Source organism: Sarcophilus harrisii, chromosome 1 (genome assembly GCF_902635505.1).
Source record: "Sarcophilus harrisii chromosome 1, mSarHar1.11, whole genome shotgun sequence".
Classification (NCBI taxonomy): domain Eukaryota; kingdom Metazoa; phylum Chordata; class Mammalia; order Dasyuromorphia; family Dasyuridae; genus Sarcophilus; species Sarcophilus harrisii.
Window position 1 is genome coordinate 363,878,017 of NC_045426.1, and position 20,907 is coordinate 363,898,923.

General features: G+C 39.6%; 1 protein-coding gene across 3 annotated transcripts in view; it reads right to left on the minus strand.

Annotated features, from left to right (window-relative positions):
- Positions 1 to 20,126, minus strand: part of CTIF (cap binding complex dependent translation initiation factor) — a 476,533-nt gene extending 456,407 nt beyond the window's left edge. For all 3 annotated transcript variants that reach the window (XM_012541153.3, XM_003759532.4, XM_031945969.1), the window contains exon 1: positions 19,984 to 20,126. The gene's annotated coding sequence lies outside the window, so the exon portion shown is untranslated. The remainder of the gene's footprint in view (positions 1 to 19,983) is intronic.
- Positions 20,127 to 20,907: the final 781 nt, after the last annotated feature.

The following is a 20,907-nucleotide window of genomic DNA, read 5'->3' on the forward strand; positions in this document are numbered from 1 at the left end:
TAGATCCTAAGCCAAGTTCCATTTGGTAATTGTTTGGGTCCTGATTGAAATCAGATTGAATGTAACTAGCAATCATTTCTTCTTGGGCCAAAAATCCTGAGTATCTCAGTCAAACTAAGACCTTAGCTTAAAAAGGCCAATTTCATCTAGGGCCATCTCCTGTTGTCCTGATCTATATCTGACCACTGGACCCAGATAGTTCTAGAAGAGAAAGTAAGACAGGTGACCTTGCCCAGCCCTCCCTCACTTAAATCCAATTCACTTGCAAGTTATGGCATCATCTTCCTGATGTTATGGTCCTCTTCAAGAACAAAGGACAAACAACAAGAATCTATATTATAGATCATTGATTTCAAGATCTATTATAAGTCATAAATGGAGAAAAGAAACAAGAATCTTGAAACATATTTAAACTAGATTTTTTTATTTATTTCAAAAATTATTACAAATGTATTAAATAAATTTGGCTTTAATGAGGTAACTAAAAATCATTAATACTCTTTGAGGATAAATCAGGTACTTTGCAGCCAGAAATCCATAACCAGATTTCCGAAACCTATCTATGGGCATTTCAGCAAATCTCTTCCCAGATTCTCATCTGAGTTCCATTCCTCCTTCTGCCCATCCTCCTCACTCTCCTCCACAGAGCTTTATATCTGCTTTTGAACTATTATGACTGCCCTGAAATGGCTCAAAGTGGACAGCATTACACTAAAGAGTTAAGAGGTTCAATGCTGAGTTTCCAAAGGTTGTTTCATGTTGCCTGTGGCTAACCAGCTTTTTGGTGTTAATAAGGTAATAAAAGGCAGAGCCATGATTTAAAACCAAGCCTTCAGACTCAAAATCCAAATTGAATATTTGGGAATAAAAAAGATTAACAAAGCATTCGGCCTTCTGTAAAGAAACTTTCAGGCCATAAGGCCCCAAACCAGAAAGCTATGAGAAAAGGGTCAGACATGGTAAATGCTATGAGAGGGGGTGAGGAGTGATGCTCATCTACCTTTGATAACAAACTCAACACCAGGGAAAATCTGAGTGACCTCAGAAGGGGGTTGGTCCAAAGAGATGATCTTTACTATCCCTTCTAGACTGAAATTTAACTATAAATCACTTCTCTGTGAAATTCTCAATTTCCTCATCTGTAAAATTAGGGACATGGGCTGGATGACCTCTGATGATAACCTTGAATCCATGATTAAAAGATCCTATGACTAGATTTCCCTTCTATGGACTTTGGTTTCTTCTTATGTAAAAAGAGAAGGTTGAACTAGATAATTTCTAAAATCTGTTCGAAGGCAAATTCTTACAAATGTTCATTAATTAAATTAATTGAATGAATCAACCAGTAGAATCACAATTCAAAGTCTCTGCCCTCAAGAGCCACATCTTTTGTGGTTGGGGAAAAACACGCCCAAACAAGCACTGGCTAAATCATGATAGCCAGTAGATCTAGAAATGCTTACCTCAGCCTGGATAAATGCCACAAATCTAAAAGAGAGGGAGACTTCCCATGGCTTTTTAGACATCCCTATAATGATAATTCCAAAAATAGAGGGCAGGACTGTGTACCTTAGATTAGGAAGATGTTTTAGGAATGATCCTCCCTATTAACCATGTTCACACTGATTTAAAGCTAGAAAGGATCTCAGAGTTCATCTAGTCCAACTCTCTCATTTTACAGATGAGGAACATTGAGGTCCAAAGAGAATAAATGTCTTAGCTGGATGACAAATGATATCAGTGGTGGAACCAGGACCAAAATCCAGACCCCTTGGCTAGATTCACCTTCCAACGTTTTCATATGCCTACAGAACCCTATTCAATCTTCAGGGATTGTCTGAGATAACATCACAGTTCAGACAGAAGAAGAAAATATTGAGCATCTATACACAATTCCATCTTGAATTGTAGTGTTTTGGTTGGTTTTCTGGAGGTCTTTGGACCAGCCTTTGTTTCAGCAGATTAATCACCATGAGTATAGCCAGGGATAAAATCCAAATTCTTTATTATCTCCTACACAGTCTAGTTTCCTTGCCTGGGGTCCGGGCTAACTTTCTTGGAGGCTATCCAGAGTTTTGGTTTCAGTGGAGAAGCGAAGGAGGAGAGCCTGCCACCACAGCGTATGAGATGGAGTGAATCTCTCTTCTTAGCTCTGAGAACTTGAGCTCCTGCCTCCAGTCCTCTGTCTTCTCCAAGACTGACCCTGGCTGAGTTTGTCCCAGCTTAGATGCTCTATTATAATTAGATCATTTACAGTATACTGAGTATACCAATCATTATATCACTAGGGAACCAGTATTTGTGGTAAAATTAAATCAGTCATACTAAACTAGAGAACTATTTAATCACCATGCTAAACTAGATAACTATTGTCTTATCAATTCCACTGACTTAACACCTTGTAAGACTCCTTGTTTTAAGTACAGAGTTCTGGTTCATAACAATGAATGACCACCAAAAAAAAAAGTCACCTGTGGCTCAGGGAGAAATGTTTCAGAGTCTCTTGAGATTTATGATTTCTTTACTTAGAATTCTTACATGGCCCCTTGCCTGGCATTCAAACCTCTCTAAAATGTGCCTGCCTTTCTATATTTCAAGTTTTATTTCATAATACATCACTGCTATGTGCTTGCACTTCAGGCTAATTATCATTGCTTGTATTACCTAGCACTCAAGTCATTATGACTGCTTAAAATATTCACTCCATCTGAAATGGCCTTCTACTTTCAGCATCTCTGCCTGTTGGAGTTTTCCTTCAAAGCCAAATTCAAATGCCACTTCTTCCATAAAGCTTTCTCTGTTTCTTCCAATTGGGAACAAGTTTTCCTTCCCTAGATTGATCATTATCCACATTTCTTTGCTTTCATATTCCATTGTGAATTATATTGTTATTTGGTTATGTGTCCTGTCTTGCCTTCTAAATTTTGATTTCTTAAAAGAATGTTTTTAGTAATCTTTACATCTTCTCCTCCAGTCTTCCATATGATCCTTGGCACAAAGTATAATAAACATTTGTTGGATGAATAAAGAAAAACCTGTATAATACATGTTAAGCAGTTTAATGTTGAGATGTGCCTAAATTAAACAGTCACATTAATTCAACAAACATATGAGCATTTTCTCTGTTCTCCTATGAAAGAATGATGATAGTGTTACAGTACACTATGGGCAACTAAAGATATCTTCATCCCTTTAAAATCGTCCCATGACTTAGCTCAGTTCCCAGAATCTCTACCACATGGACCAAACACACTAATCACTTCAGAGATTCATGAAGTTCCTCAGGGGAGTAAGTTTATGCCTCTAGTGTCCTATCTGTATAACTTAGAATATAAGCCCTAGGGGCAAAAACTATACCTTCTACATCCAAAGAGAATGCTTGGCAAACAAACCTCCAATTCCAGGCAGGTCAGGTTTAGCTTCAACGGAGAAATTATCAGGGTATTTTCATCCTTTGTGATCCACGTCCTTTCCCCAAAGGTGGGGATTTCCTCCAAAGGTGAGGTTTGAGCACCAAGACTGTAAACTAGGTATTATCTGAATCTCAGAAGTCCCTGCATTCCAAAAACAATCTTCTGCTTTCCATTGCCAAGAAAGGGTCAGGGGAAGGTTTGTTTTGGACAGTACCTCTCCCTCTACCTCTAAAGCTGTTTTCTAACCCTTCCATGTCACTTATATTGGCATCTAATTCAATCTTAGTATTTTGTAGGTAAGAAACAAGTCCAGCAGAAGACAACGACTTTGGTTTGCCCAAGATCATGAAGTTCAAGGCAAAGCTGGAACCCAAAATCAATCCAGTGCTCTTTCTACCACACTGTTTTTTTCCTTGACTTGGAATAGTGACTAATAACAGCTTAAAGTGTGAAAGTAGATTTTAACAAAAAAACAAAGTCCTAAGCCAAAGGGATGAAGCTCTCCAGGGAAATGGCAGGCACCAGTCCATGATAAAGCATGAGTGGGAGTGGAGGTGGAATAAGGGAACCTTGCCAAGAACACAGAAATCCTGCCACTAGCTTAAATCTCAGCCCTAACATCCAAGGACTGCCTGTATGAGACTGGTGGGACAATGGGAAAATAATCAGACCAACGGCCCTTAGCCCTATCTGATGCAGCCTCAGTAGGAAGAAAATCACAGATTGTGAGAAGACAGAACCTTAAAGGTCAACTAGTCAAAATGCTTCCTTTTACATAGGAAAGTGAGGTCCCCAAAAGTGAAATGATTTATTCAAAGTCACTCAAGTCAAGTGGCAGGGCCAGGAGTTAAATCTAGGCTCTGGGACTGCAAGGCCAGTACTTTTTGTTAGGTAGTTGATAGAAGATGTGGTAAGACTGAGGCAATAATCACTCTCATGATGTGAACGTGAACCTGTCTTATATTGTGGTCCACTATCCTTTCCACAGTACCACAATGAGTCAGAAAGGAATCTCACATCAATAACCCATTCTTTTATCTGTTAAGAATCCACTTAATTCTATGTCGTGTTATTTGGTCCTTTGTATCTCCAACATTTTTAAGCTTTCTCATTTAAGAGAGTGTTTATGACATATTGAGGTAAGTCTTCTGAATTGAAATTGTAGTTATCCATACTGATTTCAAACTCCCTGAATAACAACCTACACAAGGACCAACTTTTTTCAATTTAAAAATTATGCAGGCATCAATTATCTATTATGTGTGCTTGATAGTCAAGATGTAGAGGGAATCAACATATATATTTGTATATATGCATATATACATACACATAGACCAGAGTGACTCTCTAAGGGACAGGTAGTCAAAGGGTATGAATAAAGAGTTCTCAAAAAAAGAAACATATGATATTAACAACCTTATGAAGGATTGCTCCAAATCAATGATCACAGAAAAATTTAAGATCAAAACAGCTCTGAGGTTTAAATCACACTCAGAAAATTGGCAAAGATAACAACAGATGAAAATAGTCAATGCTGGAGCAGCTGTGGGAAGACAGGCACCATGAGAGCAGCTGTTAATTGGTCTAACTATTCTGGGAAGCAAATTGTAATTATGCATTTAAATAATGTATAAAATGACCATATTCTTTGTCCCAGAGATCTCATTTCTAGGCATCTATCTTCAAAGAAGTCAAAAACAAAAATAAGAGTCCTGGTATATGCCACAATATTCACAGCAGCACTGTTAGTGGTGGCAAAGAACTAGAAACAAAGTAGGTGTCAGATTGGAAAGTGGAGAAGTGGAAAATGGATAAACAAACTGTGGTATATGACAGTTATAGAACGTTTCTGAGATTTAAGAAATTATGACTATGAAAATACAGAGCAGCATGTTTAGATATAATATGAATTGAAGTAGAGTGAAGAACCAGAAAAATAGCATACAAAAGTATGAGAAATGGATGGGCATTTATTTGGTTTCCACAAGTTAATTGGAGAAATAGGGCTTGAATTGGAGAGTTGAAATCCACAGGGATATCAGAGTGTGGAAGTTATCTCCCCCCAAAGAAAGTAAGAATGGAAGCTTCTTGGAGGCAGGGACTAGATTGAGTGGGAAACACCCTACCCTGTTAAGCATTTGATAGCATCAGGCTTTCTCACCTTACAGTTTTAGAAACTGCACTTTAGAATAAAAAGGAACAAAATAAATAAATAAATAATAGGGAATAAAAAGGAAGGGCCCCTTGCTTGGTGTGAGTGTGTGTCTCTTTTTCTCAAACCATGCTTTTGTGTGTCAGAGACTAAACACCCTTTCTCATGAGAAAGAAATAAACTTTTTCCTGAACTCATACTTGGACTCCTAAATATTAGTGGTCACTATCATCCCACGCAAAATTGAATGAAAATAAAATAAAATTGAAACAGAGTGCTATATAATTATAATGACCAAGCTTTACCCAGAAGGAAAAAAAAATCAACTTATGGCTCTTCTTGATAGAAATGAAGAACTATAGGTATATATGTCATTCAGACACACCTAATGTGTTAAATGGTTTTGCTGAACTACTTTTCCCCCTTTCTTTAAAAATCTTTATTATAAGAGAAAAATTCTCTTGGTGGGAAAAAGGTAGGTATATATTTAGAAATTAAAACAATGTAAAAAAGCAAAACATATCAATAAAAAGGTCAAAATAATAAAAATTATGCAAACATGGGCAGAAATTGGAATCTTCCCCTTGTGCCTCCTTCCTTGCATACAAATCCTCAGTAAAGATAAACATAAATATATGCTCTAATAAACACTTAAGCAGGAATAAACTCTATCAAATTCCTAATGTATTCAAGAACAAACTATTTTTATGATCTCTTCATTGGACCAGCCCTATTGTGAACTATCTCTGTAAATTCCCAAAGTACATAGAAAAGATGACTGGATTCTCTGCTAAAATGACCAAAATTATGTTACCTCCCTTGACTTTTTTCTTTTAAAAAGGAGACTGTTGTAATATGGAGGTAGAGGGGCATTTTCCCTCTTACCCCATTCAACATACTCCCAAGAAGACAATCCAATGCAGCATGCTTTTATTTAACACATATCATGTTCAAGACAATGTCCTAGAGTGGTTAGTACATAAATGACAAGATTTTAAGGTAATAGTTGTGAAAAACTCAGCAACAGAACAGGCAGGATCCTATGGGTTAAGACTTTGAAAGAGGATGGAAAAACTTTATAGAAAGAAATCCTGATGGCACAGTCATGATGTTTAAAAAAAAAAAGAAGAAAGAAGAAAAGGAAGAGTTAGAAAGAATAAGAGGAAGAAGAAGGAAGAAGAAAAAGAAAAATAAGGAAGAAGAGGAAGAGAAAGAAGAGGAAGGAGAAGGAGGAGGAGGAGAAGGAGAAGGAGTAAGTATCTACAATTTAGAGATAAAAGTCAAATACAAGACATGGAGTGAAAGGCTAGGTAACTGAGGATACATAGAAGAATGATAAGTTTTGTTAAGAATACTGTGTCAAGAAGACCAAGGCCAATATGATCAGATGCTCAAGGCAAATACTAAAGATCCAAAGAAGGGTTTTTGAAAAACAAACGAACAAACAAACAAACAACAACAACAATAACAAAAAATAACCAAAAAACTAAAGCAGGGAAGGGAAGATCAAGAAAGTAAAAAGATACTTGGAGCTGAAGGGAAGATACTCCAATTTTGATTTTGTTTTCTTTACTGGGGAAGAAAAAGTTTCAGATTGGAAATTCATAGACAATATTGGAAGGGATTTTATAGGACTCTGAGTCTATGCCCTTTATTTTACAGATGAAGAAACTGGGGGCCTGAGAAGCTAAGTTACTGATGTAAGGATCAAATAACTAGTAAATGTATAAGATAAAATTTATTTTTATTTATTTTTTAATTAATTTTTTAAAATTAAAGCTTTTTATTTTCAAAATATATGCATAGAGAATTTTCAACATTCATGTTTGCAAAACCTTGTGTTCTAATTTTTTTTCTTTCCTTTCTCCCAACCCTCTCCCTAGATGGCAAGTAATCCAATATATTAAACATGTGCAATTCTTCTATACATATTTCCACATTTATCATGGTGCACAAGAAAAATCAGATCAAAAAGGGAAAAACTGAGAAAGAAAACAAAATATAAGCAAACAACAATAAAAAAGGTGAAAATACTACGTTGTGATTCACATTCAATTCCCGCAGTGTTCTCTCTGGGTACAGATGGCTCTCTCGATCACAACACCATTGGAACTGGCCTAAATCACCTTGTTGTAAAGAGACATAGCCATCAGAATTGATCATCATATAATCTTGCTGATGTTGTGTACAATGTTCTCCTGGTTCTACTCACTTCTCTCACCATTAGTTCATGTAAATCTCTCCAAATCTTTCTGAAATCATCCTGCTGATCATTTCTTATAGAAAAATAATATTCCATAACATTCATATACCATAATTTATTCAGCCATTCACCAATTGATAAGCATCCATTCACTTTACAGTTTCTTGCCACTACAAAAAGGGCTGCCACAATCATTTTTGCACGGATAGGTGTAAGACACAATGTAAAGGCACTCTGACTCCATCCCTTATACTCCAAGTGTCATTTAGGTGCCTCTAAGAACAGAATAAAAATGTTGAAAAGGAAGTTGAAACCCCAAACAAGTGAGAAATGTTAAGACTTAAAGTCACCAAAGACAAACTGAAGATGAAAAGGAAGGTAAGTAATTTAGAAACAATATAAAACTATGACATTACCCTATAAGAATTGTGTCAGGAGCAACAACAAAAAAATTTCAAAACAAGATGAGTCTGGCAGGAAATGCTGATGACTATTAAGTATTTTTTAGATAGGTGAGGAAAAGTCAAAGAGTGGTTAGTTAATTAGAGTATACCAGAAGGTATTAGACAAGGGAGAAAAGGTAACAATACTAAATTCTTATTCCTTTTCTGTTTTCTGTTTTCTTAACTAAGGAGAATATCTTTGAACTGGAAAGGACAAAACAAAAATGGCTAATAGGGAACAGAATCCCAAAATAAGTAAGAAGATATGAGTAGCAAATAGCTACTCAAGTAGCTAGCCTCTGATGAATCACATCTGAGACTCCAACAGGATCATATGAGAACTGGAATACATTTCCAAAGTCAAGTCCAACCCAAACACATAAAAAATGAAGTCCCACCATAACATACCCAACAAATACTCCTTTACCTTCTCTCTGGAAGCCATTTCTTTTTTGGACAGCTCTAATTATAATTAGTTGGGGTTTTCCCCTTAATCTAAAATCTAAATTTCCTCTTTGCAATTTCCACCACTGAACTCTCGACTAAAATTCTTTCATCTACAGGAAGCCTATTCCAATCCCCCTTACTATCAGTGTCCTCCCTCTATTGATTATCTCTAATTTATCAGAGCTATATTTTATTTGTACATAGTTTTTTTTTTGCATATTGTCTCCTCCATTGTAATATGAGTTTCATAGAAGCAAGGACTATCTTTACAGTGGGTGCTTAATAAATGTTTACTGGTGTGTGATTCTATCCTCTGAAGTCAAATAGGATAAATCTAATCCCTCCTCCATGTGAGAGTCCTTCACATAATTGAATTCAGTTAGAATGTTCCCTTTGACTCCTCCCTTGAAGTGGAAAAGAACTCCCCTAGAATCTTCTCTTTCCCAGGCTAAACATGGGCAATTGCTCCAACTAATTCTTATATGTCATGAAATTAAAGCTCTTCATTATCCCATTCCCCTCCTTTGGACATTTTTCAACATTTCCAATAATAACAATGTCCTTCTTAAGCCATGAGATGTAGAAGTGAACACAGCCCTTCAGATGAAGGCTGACAAAGGCTAAATTCAGAGGGATTGTCACCTCTCTTGTCACAGAAGGAACACAGACCAAGATGGCATTAACTCTTTTGGTCTCTACATCACCCAACTGATTTATATTAAGCTTGCACTTACCTAAAACTCCCAAGTCCTCTTCAAAACAACTACTATCTTTCCATACCTATCTTGTACTTCTGAAGCTGATTTTATATTTGTCATGTGTTATATTTGTTTAACTTATCAGATTCAATCCAAGATTCTAACTGTAAAGATCTTTTTGGAGCCTGTCTGTCATACAAGTTGGGTAACCCTTCTAGATTTGTGTCATCTTCAAATCTGATGTGAGTATATATCATCTATGCTTTTATTGAAATCATTGATAAAAATGTTAAACATTATAGGGCTAGCAGGATGATTTCAGAGAGACTTGGAAAGACCTACATGAAATGATGTTAAGGGAAATGAGCAGAACCAGGATATTATTATACACGACAATAAGATTATATGATGATCAATTCTGATGGATGTGGCTCTCTTCAACAATGAGATGTTTCAAACCAGTTCCAATCGTTCAGTGATGAAGAAAGCCATCTACACCCAAAAAAAGGACCGTGGGAGTGATGTGGGCCACAACACAGCATTCTCACTCTTTCTGTTGTTGTTTACTTACATTTTGTTTTCTTTCCCAGTTTTTTCCCTTACTGATCCGATTTTTCTTGTTCAGCAAGATAAATGTCTAAATATTTATGCATATATTGGATTTAATGTATTTTAACATATTTAATATGAATTGGACTACTTGCCATCTAGGGGAGGGGGTGGAGGAAGGAGGGGATAATTTGGAACAGAAGGCTTTGCAAGGGTCAGTGTTGAAAAATTACCCATGCATGTGTTTTGTAAATAAAAGGCTTTAATAAATAAAAATAAAAATAATTTTTTTTTTTGGAAAAAAACAATACAGGGCCAACCACAGATTCCAGGGGGATTCTACTGGAGATTTCCTGTATAATTGTGGAGCCACTGTCACTGCTCTCTAAGACTAGAAAATGGAAGTCGACAATTGTCCTGATTTTTTAAAATGGGCAAAAAGTGAAGTTTGTAAACTATAAAAGCCATCTCAATTGACTTCAATTCCTGGCAAAATTCTAAAATATTAACTAACTGGTTAGTGAAAAATTTAAAAAGGAAGCAATTACCACAAGTTTCTACCAAATTGTTCTCAAGAGCAGAATAGATCATACCAGACTTCCTTAAGTTCTAGAGGATGAAAGAGCAGAGTTGCAGAAGGATGTAAGAGAGTGGGCAAGGTAATTAGACTAGTAGATCAGGAGAGTGTCATAGCTATAGTTTATCTAGATTTTGGAAAAGCATTTGCCAAAGTCTATCATGCTATTCTTGTGCATAAGATGAAGGGCTATATGGTAAACAAGGGTAGAATTTTTTGAATCCTTGGACCCCAAAAGTATTCACTAATAATTTATATTAAATTGAAAAGGGATCTGTATTGGAAAGTCCCAAAGATTTTTTTTTTCTTGATCCTAAGCCATTTAACATTTTTACCAATTACTTAGATCAGCATACTTATCAAATTTGCAGATGATAAGAATGAGATCAAGTTTCCTTCACATTCTGTCTGGGAAGGGATTATTAACTAAATCAAGAACAGAAAAACCCACAAAAGATAAACAGACTGTTTTGACTACAAATTAAAGTTTTTGAACAAACAAAATACAGGAAGACAGAAATAGAAGAGATATTATGGTGGGGAAAATTTTTGTCCAAATATCACCAATAAAAGGCTGATCTCCAAAATATACGAGGAATTAACACAAATCTAAAACATCATGTACTAGTCTTCAAAAGAGGATAGTAATAGATAGCTTTTAAAAGAATAATTAGAAATTTAAAATGATGCTCTGAAAACATACTTCAAATGATTAACAGAAAGATAAACACATTTTTAAAACTCTGAGGTTTCAATTTACAAGATGCAAATTAGCAGAGACAGCAAAAAAAAAAGGGGGGGGGAACAATTAACATAAGATAATCTTCATGAAGACAGGAGTACCAATATTCTAATGAGTAGAATTAAGAAATAATCTCAAGCATTCTGGATATCAATTTGGAACTACCCAAGAAAAGTGATTATACTGTTCTTATCCTGTGACTCAACAATCCTGTTCTTGAGTATATAAAAATCAATGACAGAAAATCAAAGGTCAATATATATTCAAACATCACATCAGGGCTTTTCCTCATAGTGAAGAATTGTAAACAAAGCAGGTGCTTGCTTATCAGTTGTGGAATGATTATAAAAAAAATAACCCTATATCATAGAAATATGATTGAATATTACTGTACATCAAGAAATGATAAATGTAAGAAATTCAGAGACAGGAAGACATATATGAACTGATTCAGTGAGAAATAAACAATTAATATACACATGTAAATGGGACAATCAACAAAAAAAGAAAACAAAACTGTGCAACTGGGAAAAAAATGAAGATCCTAGAGAACAGATAAAGAAATATTCCTTCTCCTCCTGCCTGCTCTTATTCCCTACAGAAAAGGGAACTCTAATGACAGAATATTCTGTATACTGGTAGATGTTGTTACTATATCAAATGATTTTGCTGAATTGCTTTCCCTTGTCACAATGAGGGGCTTAGTCTAGAAGAGGAGACTGAAATGGCTGTAATGCTAAGACAACTGACATCAATAAAAGGGGGAAAAGAAGACTGATTCATTCTATCTTGCCTACGCTAGATTAGCACAGCAATTTGACTTGCTCCATTTCTGACTTGTATGATTTGTCCTTTCTCAGGCAACTGGTTCCCCCACTCTCAACTCTTTCATGGGGCAGAGGGAGGGGAGAGGAACTCACAGTATTTTTGCTGAACGTGGAGCAACCATTTTTAGTTCTATTGCAGTTTGGAATTACTTAACTCAAATATCCACCAGCCTCTGCCTGCCTCTCCAGTAGCAGGGAATATATAGGAAATTGCCCCCACCAACTAGGTTCTTTTTCACTATACTGTATTTTTTTTTCAGATGACACATACTTAAAGCTAACACACAGATGATAAAGTCTGATTGGAAAGATCTTAATTTAGGACACTGGACTGAATCTAAGACCATAAAATTTTATTGGGATAAAAGTCTACATGATTTCAAAAATCTGTTTCATAACTATAAAATATATATTTTATATAAAAAATATGAAACTCTGTCTTATGAAAGTGTATATGAAAAAAAAAAGATCTGAGGATGTTAGTGGACTGCAAACTCAATATAATTCAATAATGTGATGGGGCACAGGACTACAGACTGAATTTGTAATTTCATTGGAGGACTACTAGATGAAAAAAGCCCCCTTTCCCAATGCAAACTGACATTTTCTATGTAATTTATAGACTAAGAGAGTTGCTTAGATTATTGAGAAGTAAGGTGACTTGGTCAGAGTCACAGAGCCAGGTCATGTTAAAAAGTCAAACTTGAATTCAGGTCTTGAGAGCTTCAAGGCTTGCTCTTTAGACACTATACTAATAGTATGGCATGACAGTTTAAAAAGTTAATATAGCTTTAGGAGGATTTAATAATCTCAAAGTTCTTTGCTACAGTCAAGTTAGCTCTGAAATATTGTGCTTAATTATGAGTGGCGCAGTTTAGGAAGGACATTGTTAAAAGTGAAGAAGATCCAGAAGAAAGTGCCCCTGATGGTAAAGGTCCTTCAGATCAATTCTTATTGAGGACTGGCTGAAGAAAACAGAAATTTCAAATGGAGAAAACATTACTGAGGGAGGATATGATCTTTAAATATAGAAGGACAGTCACATCAAAAAAGAAATAGATTTATTCTGCAGAGATAAATGCAGAAAACTGAGAGCAGTGAGGGAAAACCCCAGAAATTGACTGAAGCTATAATAAGAAAAATCAAATATGGAAAAAGAATGCCTCCTGAGGCAAAAGGCTTCTCCTCACTAGAGCTCAACAAGCAAAGGCTGGATGGTCACTTGTCACAGAGATTGAAGAAAGGTAAGATTTAAGGTTCCAACCAGAGCCCTCTGTCCTCCCTTCAAGCCTAGAGCTTCTCTTTGCCCTCAAATACTTCTGCTTTCAGGAACCCAAAGTCTTGCTTATAAAATAAGATCTATATAATGTATACCAGGAAGATCAGAGGAGATTTTATTTAATAGGGCTTTTTTTTTTTTAAGACTCTGGGTTCTTCTACTTGTGGTCTTTATGCTAAAAAAGAAATCTCTAAATACCATGATACTATATCTTTTGTCTAAACAGCAAATTTCTCAACTATATTCAAGCAGCCTTTGCAGAATTTCTTTCTGCTAAGTAGTCAGAATTTCACAGCATTTCTGGGTAACAAAATAGCAGAGAGTAATCAATATAAGAAGTGTTTGGCTAAAGGGGATCTTTAGCTTAGAAAGGAGTAGACTTAGGAGGGATGTCATTATCAGTTTAGCTAGCATTTATATAAAGTCTACTAGATGCCAAAGGCATATAATGAATAGAGAAGTGGCCCTAAAATCAGAAGGACCTGAAATCAAATCTGGCCTCAACCCTGGGCATGTCACCTAATCTTGTTTGCCTCAATTCCTCATTTGCAAAATGAATTAGAGAGGGAAATGGCAAACCACTCCAGTATCTTTGCCAAGAAAACCCCAAATGGGGTCACAGAATAAAGTCAGACATCAAGAAAAACCCTACGATCAAGGCTCTGTGCTACTTGCTTTGCAAATATCATTATCATTTGAACTTCATAATAACCTGGAGAGATAGGAACTATTACTATCCGCATTTTATAGTTGAGGAAACTGAGGTAAACAGAAGTTAAGTGACTCTTCTTTCTGAAGGACTGTAATAGGTAAGAGAAAGCAGATTTTTCTACTGTAGCTTCAGGGAACAGAGATAAGACCTATAATTGCCAATCGGATGGAGGTGGATTGGGGATTATTGGTGCAGAAGTGCCTTCTAATAACCAGAGCAGCCAAACAACAGATTCTGGGTAGCGTCACAGGAGAATGGTCTGCTTTGTGAGATAGTGAATTCTCTATAGCTGGAAGGATTCAAGGAGAGGATGGATTGGGGGGAGGGAGGGAGGAGAAGAGAAAGAAAACAAACCAAGAGATTTCAGGAATCTTAGTTTTAGAAGATAAAATGAGAAATGTAAGCATGGCAGAAGACAGTGAAGGAGAACAACATTTATTTTTATTTTCCAGATGAGGAAACTGAGACACAGAAAGGTTTAGTGAATTAGCACAGTCTGATATAGAAAGTTGGTATCCTGACTCTGAATCTACTGTTTCATTTATCCTGTTTCACACAAAATAGGACTGGGTATTGATATCCATAAACACTACAAAGCACACAGAGATAATTGAACACTGACAGCTTGTTGGGTATTGCATGGGCCATGGAATCCACTGGGGGTTACAGGGAGAATGAAACATAATTTTTTAATAAAAATTTTGTTGAAGTAAGTTAGCAATGGGAGCTTTGGAACTCCCTTCCAAGAGGCTATTTCTTTAAGAAGGCTATCCCTAGAAGTGAAAATGGTGTATGATTTATGGGTAATAACATGGTCAAATGGAATTTATGTAAATCTAGCAATACAGCTTGTATAGTTCATTTTAAGACAATTTTAGAAGGTTTTAGAATTACTAAGTTTTCTGTGGCTGGGGTTTTTTGGTCTTCCCTCTTTCTCCCTAACACACTATGATGAACTAGAATCTCTAAACAAAATGTACTTACAGAAAGATAAAAATAAGCTGGGAAAGATGGAAGAGTCAGGAAACATCTGGACAACCTTAGGAGGCCTGTATTCTATGGTTTAAGGACAACTGTCAAAAATGACACTGATTGTGGGACTTCACCTCAAAACTGTGGCAGTACCCTACCCTAGCTAAAATTTGGTTCAAAATTCACCTTCAGGAAGACTTCTCTGATCAAGCTCACACTGTCCCTGAAACTCTCCCACCAACCACACACACACACACACACACACATTTAATCTGCCATCCTGTACCACCATGAATTTCATTCACAGCAAATTCTGGTATTCTTTTCTCCCTGTATCATTTTCAATCTTCCTAATGGAAAGAGCAAGAGAGAGAAAATCCCAAATGAAGGCCCAAGGGTGGCTAGGTAACATTATAACATTTCCAAGATCATACAATGAGTCAGCAATAAGGCTAAGAGCTGGCCAATTCCAATCTTTTCAATTCTAACTACCATGGCCTCTGTCACAAAGCAGCAGGACTTTCATACATTAGCTTATTACATTATCAAACAATAAAGAAATTCTGTTCTATTTAGAGCTTTTACATAGGCTGCATTTCACTTATCTTTAAATCCTTTGTTCTCAAACCTATTGTTTTAGATTCTCCCTCCATCTGGACTACTCTTCTCTTTCACCAATTTCATGTTTTGAATTTCAATAAATAAATAAGCTTATTACAAGGGGCAATAACCTGGGCTTTGGCTACCATGAAAATAAGCTGTCAAGGGGTCAGAGAACCGAGTTTCACAATTGAAATTTCAAAGAGATTCATATCTAAATACGGACATATAGCAATATATCATGAACTCCCAGAGACTGCCCTCCTTCCCACCCCCATCTCCTTGGGTAGGGCAGGCTGCCCCAGGCTGCAGAGGGGGGCCATTCCAAGTCTAAGTTGAGCTGGGATCAGGTAGACAGAGGAACAAGTGAGTGGGTTGATTTATGCCAAGGTCTCCTTGAGACACTAGAGCTCTCAAGGCCAGTGTGGGCGCTCACACAGTGGTGGTGCAAAGGTCAAACCAACCATGACTGGGAGTTGTCACACACTCGCACCCAAGCGTGTGCCTGTGGGGAAACATAGGTTTCCATGTCAAAACTGACATGCATATTGATTCCACCACTTTTTTCTCCAAAACCCACATGTATGTAAACTGACTATCCCAAATGTTTTTCCACAACTAATTTTCTGGCCCAAATGCCCTGCCTGAGGGAAAAAACATAGCATGTGAAAAAGGCACTGAGAAAAAGGGATGGAACCTATATACAACAAACAGCAAGTAAGCCAGTTTGGCTGAGGCACAGTAGGTATGAAGGGGAATAAGTAATGTATAATTAAACTAGAAATGTATGCTGGAGTTTCAGTGCCAAAAGAAACAAAAGTTTGTATCTGATCCCAGACCCACTGTAGTCTCTTGAACAAGGAGGTGACATGATCAACCAATTAAGAGGCTATTCCAGTGGTCCAGGAGACAGGCACTGAAGGCCTGAAATGGGGTGGTAGCCATGAAAGAAGGGAATGGACCTGAAATATGTTCTAAAGATAGAACTACCAGGTCTTGCCAATTAATTGGAAATAAGGAGTGAGTGAAGGGAAGAGACAGGATGAATGTCAGATTGTGAACTTGGGTTATGAGGAAGAGGAATGGTATCTTTGACTGAAATAGGGAAGTTCATTAAAAGGATGGATTACAGGGAAAAGTCAATGAAGTTTGTTGTAAACATATTGAAACTGAGAAAAAATCCTAGAGGCAGGTGACAATGCAGGGCTGGAGTTTAAGAAGAACAGGGTAGTCAATTATTAAAGATAATCTCTATTCACCACAATTCTCAACCTAATGGTTCATTAATTGACCTCAGAGAAATATTAGCATAACTAGAGTATGAAGGAAACATAGCCTTGGAAACAATCGACATAACCCTAACATTGTTACCAGGTTGAACATAGTTCAACATATAGTGAAAACAGTTGGCTTCGGTTAAACAGACAAGCCACTGGGTTGAGAACAGGAGTCACATTCATCTCATTTTCTACTCACACAGAACACTAAGCGGTTGGTAACTTATGTGCATGGGATAATTCATTTTACACAATAAGTGTGTCTACATTTTTATGAAAATCAAATTCAATCTTAAATTCAACAGGGGCTTCTAGTACTTAAAGGAACTCTGAGTTCTTCTCTAAAGTGGGTAAGTCTCCCTAAGTAATGGCAAAATTCACATGTAACTCAACTCCACCACTTCTTTCACTTAAGCACACTGAGTGTGGATCTTGACTAACCCACCTAACTATAGTCCTTCCGGCTTTCTGCCTGGGGGGGAAAAGCAAAGCTGGCAGAGGCGGGGACTACGGAGGGTCTCCCTCTCCCGGGCAGCTCCCATCCACTCTCTGGCCGCGCAGCAGAGGCAGCCGCCACGCCACTGCTGTGTCACTCTGTCGTCCTGAGTTCAGCTCTTACGTGGCTTCAGCCTTGTAGCTTCCTTCCTTCCCTCCTCAGGCCCCCTAACCCCAGAGCTAATCCCTCCCAGCCTGGGGCAAGAAGAGCTAGCAGATCTAGCTCCAGGAGCCCGGGAAGGGGGGAGGGGAGGCTCACTCCTAGGGCAAAGAAGGGAGTGAGGGGTGCGGCAGCTCGGATCTCCGCGGGTCACGAGGGGTGGAGTAGGGGGCCGGTCAGTTTAGCCCCCTAACCACAACGACACTCATTCCAATGCTATTCGGTTTCATGCCTTCCTCCCCACCCCCATGTTCCCTTGGGTAGGACAGGCTGCCTTAGGTTGCAGAGGGGAACCATCACTAGGCTAAAATGGGCTGGGCTCGGCTGGACAGAGGGACCAATGAGTAGGTTGATTCATGCCAAGGTCTGCTTAAGGCACTAGAGCTCTCAAGGCCGGCTTGCGCGCTCACAGAGTAGTGGTGCAAGAGTCAAACCAGCCACGACTGGGAGTTGTCACACTCGCACCCAGGCGCGTGCCCGTGGGGATCCAGACAGCACCTTCACACACACACAGCCCCTACCCCATCCTCCCTTTCCACAGAGAGCTCCCCTGGCTAGGGAACACGTTGTGGTTACATCGTGTGTATCCAGAGTGTCCTGCACGCACATAAGATAAACCAAACGTACCTTTCCCTGTAAACCACTACGAACTCTCTTTCTCCTATCTACCCAATTTGTGTACCTACAGATACACATGAGGCATAATGGGGGTGTGGGTAAACACAGCTCTTCTAATGAGGCTCTCGTTAATATATTTGAAGGAGTCTGTTTTTTTCTTGTTTCAAGTGTTAATACGCTCCTAATTGGATCGCACACTTCTTATTGCAACTTAGTGTATGATCTCCCCCCTCCTCTCCATTACTGGTGTGCACAGAAACATCTAAGAGAGGGAAGGGGGAAAGGATCTCGTTAATTAAGGGTAATAGGATGCACGTTGCTGCCAACCAGTCCTCATCCCTCATTCCACCTCATACTTACACCCCCCAGACCCCAATTTCTAAGGGAAGCGCACAAGCTTAAAATTCGACTGAGCCAAACACTGGTAAATTAGGCAGGCTCCTGGTTCCAAAAAAAAAAAAAAGGAATTTGCATCAAATGGCCCTATGTGGCCAGGATTAAACATAAATATAAACAAAGCAGGTCTCCAGGGATAGGCATCAATCAGCATAAAAGCTCCCTACTTCCAATCTTTTTGGAACCTCTACATCTGAGTCATTCATCACCCTCCGATTCATTCTCCCCTCCAACACCTCTAAGCCCCCTCCCCCAATCTCTGATCAAAGAGGGAAGGTTGAACGGTATTATGGCGATTTATCTAATTATCATTGATTGACTAATTTATTAACACATAACACACAGTAGACGTGTCAAGTCGGTCACCACAGGGAACTCTTATCTCGCCTCTTTTCTCCTCCCAGCCCATCAACTAGGAACCTGCTTCTTGTGTCTCATTTCTCTAAGACAAGACTATGTGACAGCGACGCAAATCAAAATAAAATAAATGGCAACCACCGAGTAGGATGCCAAAGGCTCGGATTGAATTCTATGTTCAATTCATGGACGAGGCTTCCTTCTTGCCCGCCCCCTTCCCTTTTAAAAATCCAGCGCATCCAGTGGATTCCCTGCGGAGGGAGCTGCAGTCTAGACGACGTGCAATCGATCCACAGACACATCCGTCCACCCGCGAGAGCGAGACAGGAAAGGGGAATACATACACAAGCACACAGAGAAAGAAAGAAAAGCAGATTGAAAATTAACTCCCCGTGACCTACGGGGGAAGTGGAGACTGCCACTGGGGGGGGGGGGGGAAACCCCAACCCCGAGCCCAGTGCCCGTCACTTAGCCCTGATTCCCTTTCCCTATCCGCCACCCCTCATCTCACCCACCCCCTTCATACCTCAAGATCAAAGAGCCCGAAACAGCTGCAAGTTTGGCATTAAGACGGCAACTGCTCGCTGCAGCAGAAGCGGGTTCCAAAACAAAAGACAGGCGGAATGGGAGAGAAATCACGCTCCCTCCCTCCCTTTGGGTTCTAACCCAACACATGACAGCGGCTACACAGCGCGGTCCACGGACTGCCGGGGCTCCGACTACATTCCTACAAAAAGCGCACCCCCACCCCAGCTTTTCCTTCGCCCTCCTCTGGGAGTCTCAAGGAACCCTCCGCCCCGCACTAGACACGGCAAAGCAAGGCAAGGAGCAAGGACCTCGCGTCCCCCCATCCTGAGCACCTTCTAGAGGCGAGGGCTCCCAGGGTCCCCAGTTGCCCAGGGAGAAGCGGGGGAGGTGGATAACCGAGCGAGGTTTTGTTTCTGTTTTGGTTTTCCCCAAGTCCATCTGTATTCTCAAGCACACCACCCACTCCTCCTCCTCCCTACTCTAGGGTCCCCGGGGCCACACCCCACAAGATGGAACGGGTCCGGCAGGAGACACTTACCTCGGTTTCCCTGACTGCAGCTCCAAGCCTGAGTTGAAAGGGAAGAGGGAGGGAAGGGGAAGGGAGGGAGGGAAGAGAGGCTCCGGAGATCAGATTCCTGCTTTTAATTTCATGGGTCCCGGCCCGATAGGGTGGGGGGGGGGGGGAGGGAGTGGGGGGTGTGTAGAGGAGGAGAAGAGGGGAGGGAGGGAGGGAAGGGAAAGAGGGAGGGAGGGGTGGGTGGGGGAGGGGGTAAAGGAAGAAGGAGGAGAAAAAAAAAAAAGGATCCCTGCTCTGACACAGGGAAAGAAAATGCAGGAGGGTGACGTCCCAGCCCCTCCTTCACCACGGGCCACGTGCAAAGACTTGAAAGGGAAGAGGGCCGCCTGGCGCCTGCTGGGAAATGTAGTCCGGCTTTCTTTCGCGGGTTCTAGGGCCCTGCACGCGCCGGGAGATCTTCGAATCGCTCCGGGTTCCTCTATTTGCGCGGAGCTGTCCCCTTGCACCGGCGCTCCACTCCGGGCCCCGAAGGATGCTGGAGACCCCGAAGGGAGGGGCGTGACCAAGAGGTTAGCGAAGCAGGATCCGAGCTGAAGACGTAACCCGGAGCCGCGTCCTCTGCTCGAGGAGGGGCTTAAGGTGTCTCCTGTGCGCGTGTTCGACGTCAGATGAAAGCAGTCTTTGTCTAGGTATCAATGATGGGGATAGACTTTAGAGTATTGGGAAGACTCGAACTGGAACGGCTTCTCGCTCACTTATTAGTTGTGTGTGAGTCCGTTACTTTCTCAGTCCGCAATCCCCTCATCTGTAAAATGGGAAGAGAAACAACATTCCTTCCTCCTCCCCCAAACCCTCCAGACTTTACTCCAACTCCCGGTACCCTGGACCTTTCCACATCCATCTCATCCAAATGGACCTACCCTTTGTATGTGTCACATGCCTCCA